Raw genomic sequence first — 12,799 nt, forward strand, 5'->3', positions numbered from 1 at the left:
AACCATCAAATGTCTATTACATAAACAGGTTTCGGTGAGGAAACCCTTATCTTGCCCTCGATAGCTTAGCACAAGCATCAAGGACTACCTCGGAGAAAATGTCATGTGTACGTGAACAGCAACACCACAACAACATTAACGTTACGAAATAAGACACAATATAATCCGTTTTAAAAGAGCGCTATGTAATATTCAACAATGACGAAAAATCAAGTGATCCTGGTGTAGGGATCAGGATTTATCCAAAAATAAATTGAATGCTTTTAACGTTGCTTTTGGCGCTGAGGCAAGGCAATGCTCCGAGGGATTTTGTTGAATAGGAACTGTTTTTGAGGAGTATTTTTCTTCAAAACCACTCACATGTAGTAGCAAATGTTATTGGTTAAAATACAGTGTATGAATAAATTACCAGCTCTTGAGGGCTGGTTCTTCAGACACCAGTCTGCTGTTTCCAGGTGCAAGGGCTGGTTCTTCAGACACCAGTCTTCTGTTTGCATTTGCATGAACTGGTTCTTCAGGCACCAGTCTCCTGTTTCCAGTTGCATGGGATGGTTCTTCAGGCACCAGCCTGCTGTTTCCAGTTGCTTGTTTTACATAAAAAGGGTAAACCCAATGGTACTGGGACCTGGGTAAGTACTAGTACAATAGATAATGGCCCCAGTATTTAAGGACTGACTAGACTTATGACAAATAGAATCATAAAAGCATACGAATATTCTCCAACAAGGATTTTTCAGAAGCAGATGCTATTTAATCACATTGCTTCACAAAATTTACTTGGTATATAGAAATAAAATAATACTATATGTACAAAAGGTGCCCAGCAGGACAGAAAAATAAGGAGGATGGGTAAGTGAATTGGAGTGAGGATAAGTGATCATAGGAAAAACATGGAAAAAAGGGTGAAATCGTAAATCAATTTTAAGAACCAGATCAGACTTTCAATATCAAGCCAATGATACATGTTTTAAAACAATTTGTACATAGCTAGGCCCAGTTCATGAAACACAATAAATATAGTCTCTCTTGTTTCAAGGGCTAGCATCAAGCAAAGGAAATGTTGACGTTTCAACCCCAAAATTATCAACGTAGGTTGGTTAGCATCTTACACCAGGGTCTTCATCAGGACAGAGATAGGGAGGGCACCTAGTGTGAGAATATAAGTGAGAAATCGGTACGGTGGAACCATTGGCATTATTACTCAAAAGAACCAAAAAGTGTCCTAATGTATTTACCAAAATTCTTCAGTGAGTACTCAATGAAGATAAAGGGCCAGGTAGCTCCTATGTGTAGAATGCGACAGTGACACCTGAAGAATACATTAAGGTTGTGGTTAGAGTGCAACAGTCGCTCATGAGAATATAATCATTAGTAATTAAGCAGGTCCGGAGATACACTTACTCTAAATGCGGAATATGCAGCCTGTCCCTTCTAAACATACATCATTTTATATCTAGGTCACTTCTTTGGCTGCAAGTTCAGTGGCGAATATCTGAAAACAAGGTGAGGGAGGACTAACATTAAACAGGCTAACCACGACTAACAGCGATATAAAGAAACGTAATGACTCATTACCAGAACTAGATCGTGATGGGGTAAAAATGACTGTACTGGAACTGTGAAATAAATGCACAGAAAATACAGTGGTCATCTTAAATTGCTCAAAAGAATGGATAAAAAACACTGCACAAACAACTTAGCAACAGTTTACGGCACTCACCAATCTTCGGTGAGTTGTAAGTCAGGGTAATCAAGCGGTGCTCAAGTCTAGGTGGCAGAGATAAGAAAAACCGTGTCAGCTATGACTATGTTACTGTGTGCTAACTGACTCAAGCAAAGGCAAAGTCACAAAAACCCACAAGTGGGAGCCCCGACCCTCCTTACTGCTTCTCACTGATGTCGCCTGTAAAGATGGGGCCCTAGGCCCGCATGATGTAAATAACTGCGACACGGGACACCAGTTGGGGATGGTAATTCTGTCCACGAGCACGTGCGCTCGGCCTCTTATATTAACAGCGTCACCTGACCCAGTGACGTCTGTGGTGGGTGGGTGCTCAGTGTAGGGGTACACTCAAAATAACTAGACAGTGTCTTGGCAGGACACTACATCCCTCCCAAAATTTAAGGAAAGGAAAAACGAATGTCCAACCTGCAAGAAAACAGAACAACAGAAATTTACAGCCCCCAACGGATTCTCTTCAGGCGGTCGGCTGGGAGATATCAAAAGTTCTGGACTGCAAAGTCAATCAGATGAGCTTCACCACAGCGGTGTACTTCAGATCATCCTTGTTTTGCTGCGTTGACGCTTATCTACAGTGTTCATCACTTGGAGCATCGGGAGCAGAATGGGTGTGACCCTTGAGGGGTCTCGCAGGTGTTTCTAGTCCAGTGGATGACAACGCTTGTTGGTTGCTGGAGACGACTATGGCACGAGAAGTCTTTCCTTGGATTCGCTGATCGTGATGCTTCCACACCTCCTGCCGGTCGAGTGCCTTCCGACTTGCCTTTCTTGCCTGACTCCTCTCTCACTGGAGCCTCGAAGATTGGCCTCTCCTGCTTGGACTCTTCTCTCACTAGAGTTGCTGGGAAGACCCACTTGCTGGACGCGATGGGACCGGGTGGACCGTGCGGGGCTTCGCATGAGCCGCGCAAAGGCGTCGCTGAGGAACTGCCAACGGACTCACCGCCAAGTCGCTCATGTTGCCCCTGGGGTGTTGATGTCATCGCCAGGATGGTCTTGCCATTAGGACATGGGTTCAGTGCCTTCTTCAGACCGTTTCTCAGCGCCAGGTGTTCACCTGAGGCCTTCGTGCTTCCTGTTGCCTGTCGTGGAGCTGCCGCTGCTGTACCTCTCCCATACGGATTCCTCTGTCACAGGAATTCCGCCGAGGCCCTTGTCCCCTGGACTGCCACTTGATCGCATGGGCTGTGCGGGTCGCTGCAAAACTTCGGACAGGGCCACAGTCGAGTCTTGTGTAGTCCACAAGGGTGGATTGTCTAGTGCTCAGGTATGCTCTGCTTCGGCAAGCTCCAGGTTCACGGGGCACCCATACGGTTCTTCGGTGGTAGGTCTCCTCAAATGCAGGTTGTCTGGATTACTGGTTTCAACACGGAATGGTGCAATGCTCCTTGGACAGCACCGATGTTCTTGTGTGCTGACTGTGGTTCTCTCTCTTCCACTGTGGAGTGATGTGTTACTCCCTTCTTCCTCTTCGTTCACTTTCTCGACGCGGTCCAGCCTTCCTTCTTGCTTGGATTTCTGACCATAGCTACTTTTCCCTCCTGTGGCGGAAGCCGGGAGGTCTCCTACCTATTCTTTTAAATTACTTGCATTTTAATTGTGTAAATCGTACTTTGCATACTGGATAGCGTTTTTTTGCACACTTGATTTAAAAAGTGTGTTGAGACTCCCCAGCGCTTCTTGGCGCTTTGTGTCCCTCTCCCCCCTCCCTTTACCTCCGGACCGGCTCTCGGCCGAGTGTAGATGCCGAGGGCAGGGTCTCCGGTTTCGGCGGCCATATTGGGTTGGGCTGGGCTGGTGACGCGCTCTGGCAGCACTACAAAAGGGCTCAGTCTGCCAGAGCGAGGGATTTCTGACCATAGCTACTTTTCCCTCCTGAGGCGGAAGCCGGGAGGTCTCCTACCTATTCTTTTAAATTACTTGCATTTTAATTGTGTAAATCGTACTTTGCATACTGGATAGCGTTTTTTTGCACACTTGATTTAAAAAGTGTGTTGAGACTCCCCAGCGCTTCTTGGCGCTTTGTGTCCCTCTCCCCCCTCCCTTTACCTCCGGGCCGGCTCTCGGCCGAGTGTAGACGCCGAGGGCAGGGTCTCCGGTTTCGGCGGCAATATTGGGTTGGGCTTGGCTGGTGACGCGCTCTGGCAGCACTACAAAAGGGCTCAGTCTGCCGGAGCGAGGGATTTCTGACCATAGCTACTTTTCCCTCCTGAGGCGGAAGCCGGGAGGTCTCCTACCTATTCTTTTAAATTACTTGCATTTTAATTGTGTAAATCGTACTTTGCATACTGGATAGCGTTTTTTTGCACACTTGATTTAAAAAGTGTGTTGAGACTCCCCAGCGCTTCTTGGCGCTTTGTGTCCCTCTCCCCCCTCCCTTTACCTCTGGACCGGCTCTCGGCCGAGTGTAGACGCCGAGGGCAGGGTCTCCGGTTTCGGCGGCCATATTGGGTTGGGCTGGACTGGTGACGCGCTCTGGCAGCACTACAAAAGGGCTCAGTCTGCCGGAGCGAGGGATTTCTGACCATAGCTACTTTTCCCTCCTGAGGCGGAAGCCGGGAGGTCTCCTACCTATTCATTTAAATTACTTGCATTTTAATTGTGTAAATCGTACTTTGCATACTGGATAGCGTTTTTTTGCACACTTGATTTAAAAAGTGTGTTGAGACTCCCCAGCGCTTCTTGGCGCTTTGTGTCCCTCTCCCCCTCCCTTTACCTCCGGACCGGCTCTCGGCCGAGTGTAGACGCCGAGGGCAGGGTCTCCGGTTCCGGCGGCCATATTGGGTTGGGCTGGGCTGGTGACGCGCTCTGGCAGCACTACAAAAGGGCTCAGTCTGCCGGAGCGAGGGATTTCTGACCATAGCTACTTTTCCCTCCTGAGGCGGAAGCCGGGAGGTCTCCTACCTATTCTTTTAAATTACTTGCATTTTAATTGTGTAAATCGTACTTTGCATACTGGATAGCGTTTTTTTGCACACTTGATTTAAAAAGTGTGTTGAGACTCCCCAGCGCTTCTTGGCGCTTTGTGTCCCACTCCCCCCTCCCTTTACCTCCGGACCGGCTCTCGGCCGAGTGTAGACGCCGAGGGCAGGGTCTCCGGTTTCTGCGGCCATATTGGGTTGGGCTGGGCTGGTGACGCGCTCTGGCAGCACTACAAAAGGGCTCAGTCTGCCGGAGCGAGGGATTTCTGACCATAGCTACTTTTCCCTCCTGAGGCAGAAGCCGGGAGGTCTCCTACCTATTCTTTTAAATTACTTGCATTTTAATTGTGTAAATCGTACTTTGCATACTGGATAGCGTTTTTTTGCACACTTGATTTAAAAAGTGTGTTGAGACTCCCCAGCGCTTCTTGGCGCTTTGTGTCCCACTCCCCCCTCCCTTTACCTCCGGACCGGCTCTCGGCCGAGTGTAGACGCCGAGGGCAGGGTCTCCGGTTTCTGCGGCCATATTGGGTTGGGCTGGGCTGGTGACGCGCTCTGGCAGCACTACAAAAGGGCTCAGTCTGCCGGAGCGAGGGATTTCTGACCATAGCTACTTTTCCCTCCTGAGGCAGAAGCCGGGAGGTCTCCTACCTATTCTTTTAAATTACTTGCATTTTAATTGTGTAAATCGTACTTTGCATACTGGATAGCGTTTTTTTGCACACTTGATTTAAAAAGTGTGTTGAGACTCCCCAGCGCTTCTTGGCGTTTTGTGTCCCTCTCCCCCCTCCCTTTACCTCCGATACCGGCTCTCGGCCGAGTGTAGATGCCGAGGGCAGGGTCTCCGGTTTCGGCGGCCATATTGGGTTGGGCTGGGCTGGTGACACGCTCTGGCAACACTACAAAAACGGACGGTGATGACTCCGCGCAGCGGACGCGTACAGCGGACGCGCCGGACCTGCGCCGGAGTCGTGCCAGAGTCCTGCCCGTCTGCGCTCGTCCGCGCTCGACCGGGCTCAGGGACCAGGCACGTCGATAGGCACTTGACCTACTCGGCAAGTGACCTCTTATTATTGGACTCAGGCGGGTATACTGTAAATTCCACAACTTTGTCCATCTTAACGGAATTTAACATCCTACGTCTTCCTCGTGGTAGGGACACTCTCCAATTATCCCCTCTGAAGCTTGCTAGCCTAAACACTAGGTCACTTCAGAAACATTGCCTGGAAATTTTCACCCTCTTACAGGATGAGACCATCGACATATTGACCCTTACGGAAACTTGGTTAGGTGAAAATTCCTCCCCCGACATTATAGCCGCTCTCCCAAATGGATACGATATGATTTGGCATAATCGTCCGGGTGAGGCTCAAGGCGGAGGCGTAGCAATCATTTTTAAAAAACAGCTAACAGTGGCCAAAGTCCTAGCTGAAACTATAAACTCTGTAGACTTACTTGGAGTAAAAATCACCCTGAATAATTCTTGTTTTATCGTTCTTACTGTTTACTGTCCACCACAATGCATCTCAGTGCTCAATGAACTCCTTTCCCCTATTGTATCGGATATATGTACACGATATAGGAGAGTTTTGGTGACAGGTGATTTTAACGTCCATTGGGACAGGGCAGACAAAGATCTGCCAACACGTCAGTTACAGACCTCCATGTCCGCATTAGGCCTTGAACAACTTGTGGAAGCCCCAACTCATAAAAAGGGCCACACCCTCGATCTAATCTGGTCTTCCATCCCAGAGGTGGCCCTTACGAGCATTGTACCATGTATCTGGTCCGACCACTATCTACTATTGTGCGATGTTCCGCAGGATAGCCCTCAGGTCAAACTCCCGTTAAAAACTAAAAAAGTGCGTCAGTGGAAAAAAGTTGACTCGGAAAGCCTAACCGAGGTCCTCTCCAATTATTTACAACAGTCAACGAGTCCACATGACAATCTAGATCTAGACCAAAACTACAACACCATAGTGTCGAGTCTTAGACAGTTCATCGACCAGATAGCTCCGGAAAAGACACAGAAAATAAAGGGTGCGGAAAAAGGGACCCCTTGGTTCACCCCGACTTTGAGGGATCAAAAAAGAAAGCTTCGCCATCTTGAGAGATGCTGGAGGAAGTCACAAAACGATACAGATCGCAAACTTTATAAAACATCCTTGAAGGCATACAAAAAACTTATTGTATCAACTAAAGGGGACTATTACGAAACCCGCATAAAAAATTCAGTCAATGTCCAGAAAGAAACTTTCAAAATTGTAAAAGAACTAAGCAAGAAGGATGAAAGGGTAGATATAGGGGTAGATTGTAACACCTTTCAAGGCTACTTCCTTGAGAAAGTGGCAACCATTCTGTCAGACATCAGGAAGGATATCCCTAATATGCCTACTATCTCGCAGGCCCCCCAAACTCCCCGGAATTGCACCATCTCTAAATTTCCAAGCATAGACTCCACAACTTTAAGACAGCTTGCCAGTTCGATTAAGTCAGGCTCCCCCGCAGACCACTGCCCCCCTGAAATTTTTCGGTTGGCGCTCCCGGTTCTGGAGGAAAAGATCTTAGGCCTCTTAAACAATTCACTAGACACAGGCCTATTACCAGCTAGTTTTAAAGAGGCTCGTGTCAAACCCTTGATAAAAAAAACAGGGGCAGACCCGCCCTGCTTGAAAAACTACAGACCAATATCCCAGCTGCCGTTCCTGTCCAAGATTTTAGAGCAGCATGTGTTAAAATCAATGTCATCATCCCTGGAGCTACATCATCTACTCCAGGAGCGGCAAGCGGGGTTTCGTGCCCATCATAGCACCGAGCTAGTAATGCTCTCGGTACTGGATGAGCTTAGATGCATGGCTGACGGTAAAAAACCAAGCGCCCTGATACTTTTAGATCTTTCAGCGGCGTTTGATACTGTCAGCCATGCCTTGCTCCTGGACAGGTTGGCCGTGTTTGGGATAAAAGATCGGGCCCTTCAATGGTTAAAATCCTTTTTGTTAGGGAGGACTCAGAGGATCCAACTAGCAGACCGTGTCTCGGAGATGGATGTTCTGGAGTGTGGAGTTCCGCAAGGGTCCGCACTTTCACCTCTCCTGTTTAATCTTTATTTGCAGCCTTTGATAGACTCTTTGGCCAACATGGGCTGTAAAGTTTTTAATTATGCCGATGATACTCAGCTGCTGCTGAGTATCGATAATACAACATCGGCTCAGTCCAAGGCCCAGAGTATATTAAGGTTCACGGTGAGCTGGATGACGACAAATTTGTTAAAAATTAATCCAGATAAAACGGAGGTTCTTGTAGTTTCAACAGCCGCCTCACCTTGGAATGATCTGTTTTGGCCTCAAGAGCTTGGACCAACTCCAAAGCCATGCCCTAGCGTAAAGAGCCTTGGTATTAAGATCGACCAGGAGCTCTCAATGTCCAGCCAAATATCCTCCGTCGTTGGAACCTGCACCAACTTGATTAGGCAGTTGCGAAAGTTAGTTCCCCTACTCTCTCCGAACATGCTCCGAACTATCGTCTCGGCAACAATAGTCTCTAGGATCGACTATGGGAATGCACTGTATTTAGGCCTGCCAAAAAATATGATTAACCGCCTGCAGGTCACTTTGAATGATGCAGCACGGTTAATTTTCAGACTACCCAGACAGACCCATGCCTCCCCATTATTGCACAGGCTACACTGGCTCCCTATAAAGCAAAGGGTGGAATTTAAAAGCCTGTGCATTGCCCATAAGGCAATCTATGGGCAGGCACCCGCCTATATAAAAGAGAGGCTTGAACTTTACAACCCCAAGCGAGCTTTAAGATCCTCCAATTCCCAACTGCTGTCATGCCCACGCTTTAAAATGGCAACCAAAGGCGGGAGATCCTTCTCAACCCAAGCCCCACAAATATGGAATAAACTACCTGAGGCCCTTCGGAAAGAAACCAACCTCCTTCTTTTTAGGAAATCTTTGAAGACACTTTTATTCGGAGATGCCTTTGGGTCTCTGTGAGTTTAGGCTGATATAATTTGAATTCCTGTTTACTCATCAATCTCTGTTGCTATATCTGTCAGAAGCGCCTTGAGACCTGACGGTGATTTGGCGCTATATAAAACCCAGATAACAATAACAACAATAGCTTGCTCATGCTAACCAGGCTTTTCCATGTAGCGGGCCCTCTACACGTTTTCCCCCTGGTCTTGTCCATGCGGTGGGACACTGTCTTCACTTGGCTTGGTGACTAGACCTGCCGTCGTATCTTCCCTTTACTTGATCACTTCTTTTGCTTTTCATTGGGAAACCCTTCCTTAGCCATTCTCGCATTTATTTATTTATTTATTTATTTGCGTGTTTGTACCGCGCTAGGATCACCTCCCGAAGGAGTATCTCCGCGCCTTTGGCAGCCAAAAAAGCATTTAGCGGACCCTAACCATAAGCATAGATCAATTTTGAAAAAGGAATGTCTTTAATTGTTTCCTAAAAGGAAGGTGGTCCTTGCACTGTCTCAGAAACAGTGGGAGGCTGTTCCACAAGGTTGGACCAGCAACCGTAAGAGATCTTCCCCCTTGTCTTACTTTTCTAAATTTTGGAATCTGTAACAATGCCTGCTCACTAGATCTCAAAGAGCGTGTCGGTGTATACCAGGAGAATTTATTAATCAAATATGCTGGACCATTTCCCTGTAGACACTTATGCATTGTACAGCAGATCTTAAACTTCACCCTCTGTTTGATGGATAACCAATGTAACTTCTCCAGAAGGGGTTTAGAGGGGGTGCGAGAGGGCTGGTTCAGGACCAGACGGGCAGCAGTATTCTGGACCACCTGGAGTCTAGAGATTACTGCTTCATTTGTTGACAGCAGCAGCCCATTGCAGTAGTCCAAGCGACTCAATACTAGGGCCTGCACCAAAGTTCTCCTAGTAGAGTCTGGTAGTAAAGGGAATACCTTTCGTAGCATCCCGATGATATGGAAGCAGGAGCCCACCACTTGATTGCTATGATGTTTTAATGAAAGCTCCTGATCAAGTCGGACGCCAAGGTTTTTCACTACCTGCTTGGGCTCTGGAGCCGGGCCAAGATCTTGAGGCCACCAGTCTGGGGTCCACAGAAGTTTGGCCTCACCGAACAGCATCACCTCCGTTTTTGCAACATTACACTGCAGGAGGTTAGATGCCATCCAGTGTGCCACCGCCTTCATCCCCTGAGCAAAGGAGTTCCTGACCTCCACCGTAAGGGTTTTAAAAGGAAAGAGGAGGTGGGTGTCATCTGCATATGAGACAGGAATAAATCCATACGATCTCATGATGTTAGCTAGGGGGGCCACATAGATATTAAAAAGAGTAGGGCTCAGACAAGAGCCCTGTGGCACCCCCTTAGAGATCTCCAACTCCTCTGACCGATAATCCCCCAGGGTGACCCTTTGGGTACGACCTGTCAGGAAACTCCTCAGCCATGACAACGCCTTGCCTTCCAGGCCGATGTTAACTAGCCTGGTTGTCATGATGTCGTATGACACGGTGTCAAACGCCGCAGACAGATCCAGCAGAACCAGGATAACAGAATGACCTTTATCCTGGAACATGCGTAGATCGTCTGCGACTGACAGCAAGGTGGTCTCAGTGCTGTGTCTTGGTCTAAAGCCCGACTGGGATGGATCCAGACCGCCTACTAGCTCAATGTAGCTGGATAGGTGGTGATTTACATATTTCTCTATAATTTTCCCCAAAAAGGGGAGAAGAGAGATGGGCCTTAAATTCGCCAACTCCGTCCAGGGAATGGCAGTATTTTTCCTCAGTGGCCTTACTAACGCCCTCTTCCAGTCCATAGGGACCTGCCCTGTACAGAGGGAAAGATTAATCAAGTTCTGGATTTCTGGTCCAAGAACTTCTACCAGCTTAGGCAGGATACGGGCAGGAATGCTATCATAAGGACTTCCACTCTTGATCTGTGCAACCAATGAGATTACCTCCTCCAAAGAGATAGGAGGAAAGCTAGAGAGACATTGAGTAGGTGGTCCTGATTGTACACTCGACTGGGATCTGTTGTTATTATTCATTCCCTCAGCCGTCTTTGAGGCCATTATCTTCTCATAGATAGCCTCTATCTTCTTCATAAAGAAGGTAGAGATCTCATTGCACAGCTCTTGGGTGGCTACCTCAACAGTCTCACAGGCTGCTGGTCTGGTAAAGGTTTGTAAGATGTTATACAAAACTCTAGAATCTTTCCCTGCCTCTATAAGTTGTGCTGCAATATGGTTTTTCCGAGCAGTCCTGATGGCTTTATGGTACAGCTTAAGAGAGGATTTATAGAGTGTTTTATCCTCCTGCCTTCTAGACCGTCTCCATAATTTTTCCAGTTTTCTTGTATTTTGTTTCAAAGATCTTAGGTCTTCAGAGAACCAGATTTCTTGCTTTTTAGCTGGGCGGGGTTTATAGATTTTCTGGGGGATAGTATTATTTATTGCATCCTTAACTGCCTCCTCAAACCTGTACAACTCTGTTGTTATATCTCCTTTAGTGAGTCCATACAGGGGAACTTTGTACTGATCTCTAAAGGCTTCCACCGTTAGTTTATGCCAGGGTCTCCTTTTAGTGGCCAGAATACTCCGCTTTTGAGGCTTATTATTAGTAGCAGTATGGAACTTTAAGATAAAATGATCTGTCCATTCTACTTGTTCAGGAGGCATACATTTAATTAAAGGTGAGTTGGACATTACCAAATCCAAAGTATGGCCTGCCTCATGAGTGGGGCCGTCATTGATCTTTTTCAGTCCTAGGGAGTCTAGGTCCATTAGGAGAGTTCTTGCCTCCTTACAGTTCTCTAGCTCACTATGGACATTAAAATCCCCTACCAAGAGGAAATCCTGATTATCTTGTACAAATGGTGCTAAAGCCTCTATTAGCACAACTGGGAAGGTCCCAATCGGACCTGGTGGTCTATACAACAATGCACCCTTCCTTTGATCTCTGGGATTAGGACAGAGTTTAAAAATGAGTAATTCCATTTGAGGATTACTAATTTCCTCCAGGATAGTTAAGTTCAATTCCTCTTTGTAAACAATTGCCACCCCCCCTCCAGTTTTCTTTAAGCGGTCAACCCTGGCAATCTTGTATCCTAATGGGACACTAAGTGTGATTGCTGGAACCAAATGGGGCTTAAGCCAGGTTTCTGTTAAAAAACAGAGGTCTGGCTCCTCAGTCAATATAAGATCCCATATCTGTGTGGAATGCTTCACTAAAGATCGAATATTACAGAGTAGATTTTTACTCCACGTAATGGAGTTATCTGCCTGTATATTAATAGGAGCAAAATCTTGTCTTCTGGCTGGTATGACCTCAGCTACCTGTGAATGCCTGTTCAGCTTCATATCAAGATCAAACTGCATATGGCATCTGTAACAGGAGAAAGGACCTTCAGCTGGAGTATCAATACCAATAGTACAGGCATGGGACATATCGACACGAATCGCAAGCAATACCTGCGAAGTATATGATCTTCGTGTGGTAGGCGATGTTTCCAGGACATGTAATGGTCGCGCCATAATCTCCAGCCCCTTAGCCCCGTCCTGTCGCGGACGGGCGCAGACGGGCTGGTCTTCGGCTCGTCTTAGGCGCAGGTGTAGGCGCCACCCTGCGCGCCAACGCTGCGCGCTAGGGCCGACGAGGGGCTAAATAGCCCAGGAAGTGCCAAAGTCTAGAGCGCTAACCGCTCGCTTTCCAGTATGTCCTGCCTCAGCCCCGCCCTCCACACACCGGGATTGGCTGCCGAGCGTGCAGGCTTAGGTAGGATTTTAAACTATCGTAGCTTTGGTGTTTGCGGGTATGCGAGATTGTTGCAGTATGCCTCTGAGTAATTCACAACCTAATTCCTTCTATTCAGTTTAAAACACAGTCAACACTATTTTAAAATCATCAATTAAAATAAGTCGGTCGTTTTTCAAAATCAGTTTCCCTTTACAATTTTAGCGCCGCTATCTGATTTTGTAGCGCCAAGCGGGGTCAGGAGAAGCTGCCACCACCTCCCTTCCTTGTCGGGTTTGTTAGGCTCTACGGTTCCTTCTTCAGTTGTTCTTCTGCAATTCTCTTGGGAATTGGCTTCTTGTCTTCTTCCCTTTCTTTGTGGCATCGCGCCCTTCTTCTCCATGTTC

At 47.3% G+C, this 12,799-nt stretch overlaps 1 protein-coding gene across 1 annotated transcript in view; it reads left to right on the top strand.

Moving 5' to 3' along the window:
* UNC80 (unc-80 subunit of NALCN channel complex) overlaps nucleotides 1-12,799 on the top strand; it is a 2,761,828-nt gene that overhangs the window by 2,576,710 nt on the left and 172,319 nt on the right. The window lies entirely within an intron of this gene.

This window comes from Lissotriton helveticus, chromosome 3_1 (genome assembly GCF_964261635.1).
Source record: "Lissotriton helveticus chromosome 3_1, aLisHel1.1, whole genome shotgun sequence".
NCBI lineage: Eukaryota > Metazoa > Chordata > Amphibia > Caudata > Salamandridae > Lissotriton > Lissotriton helveticus.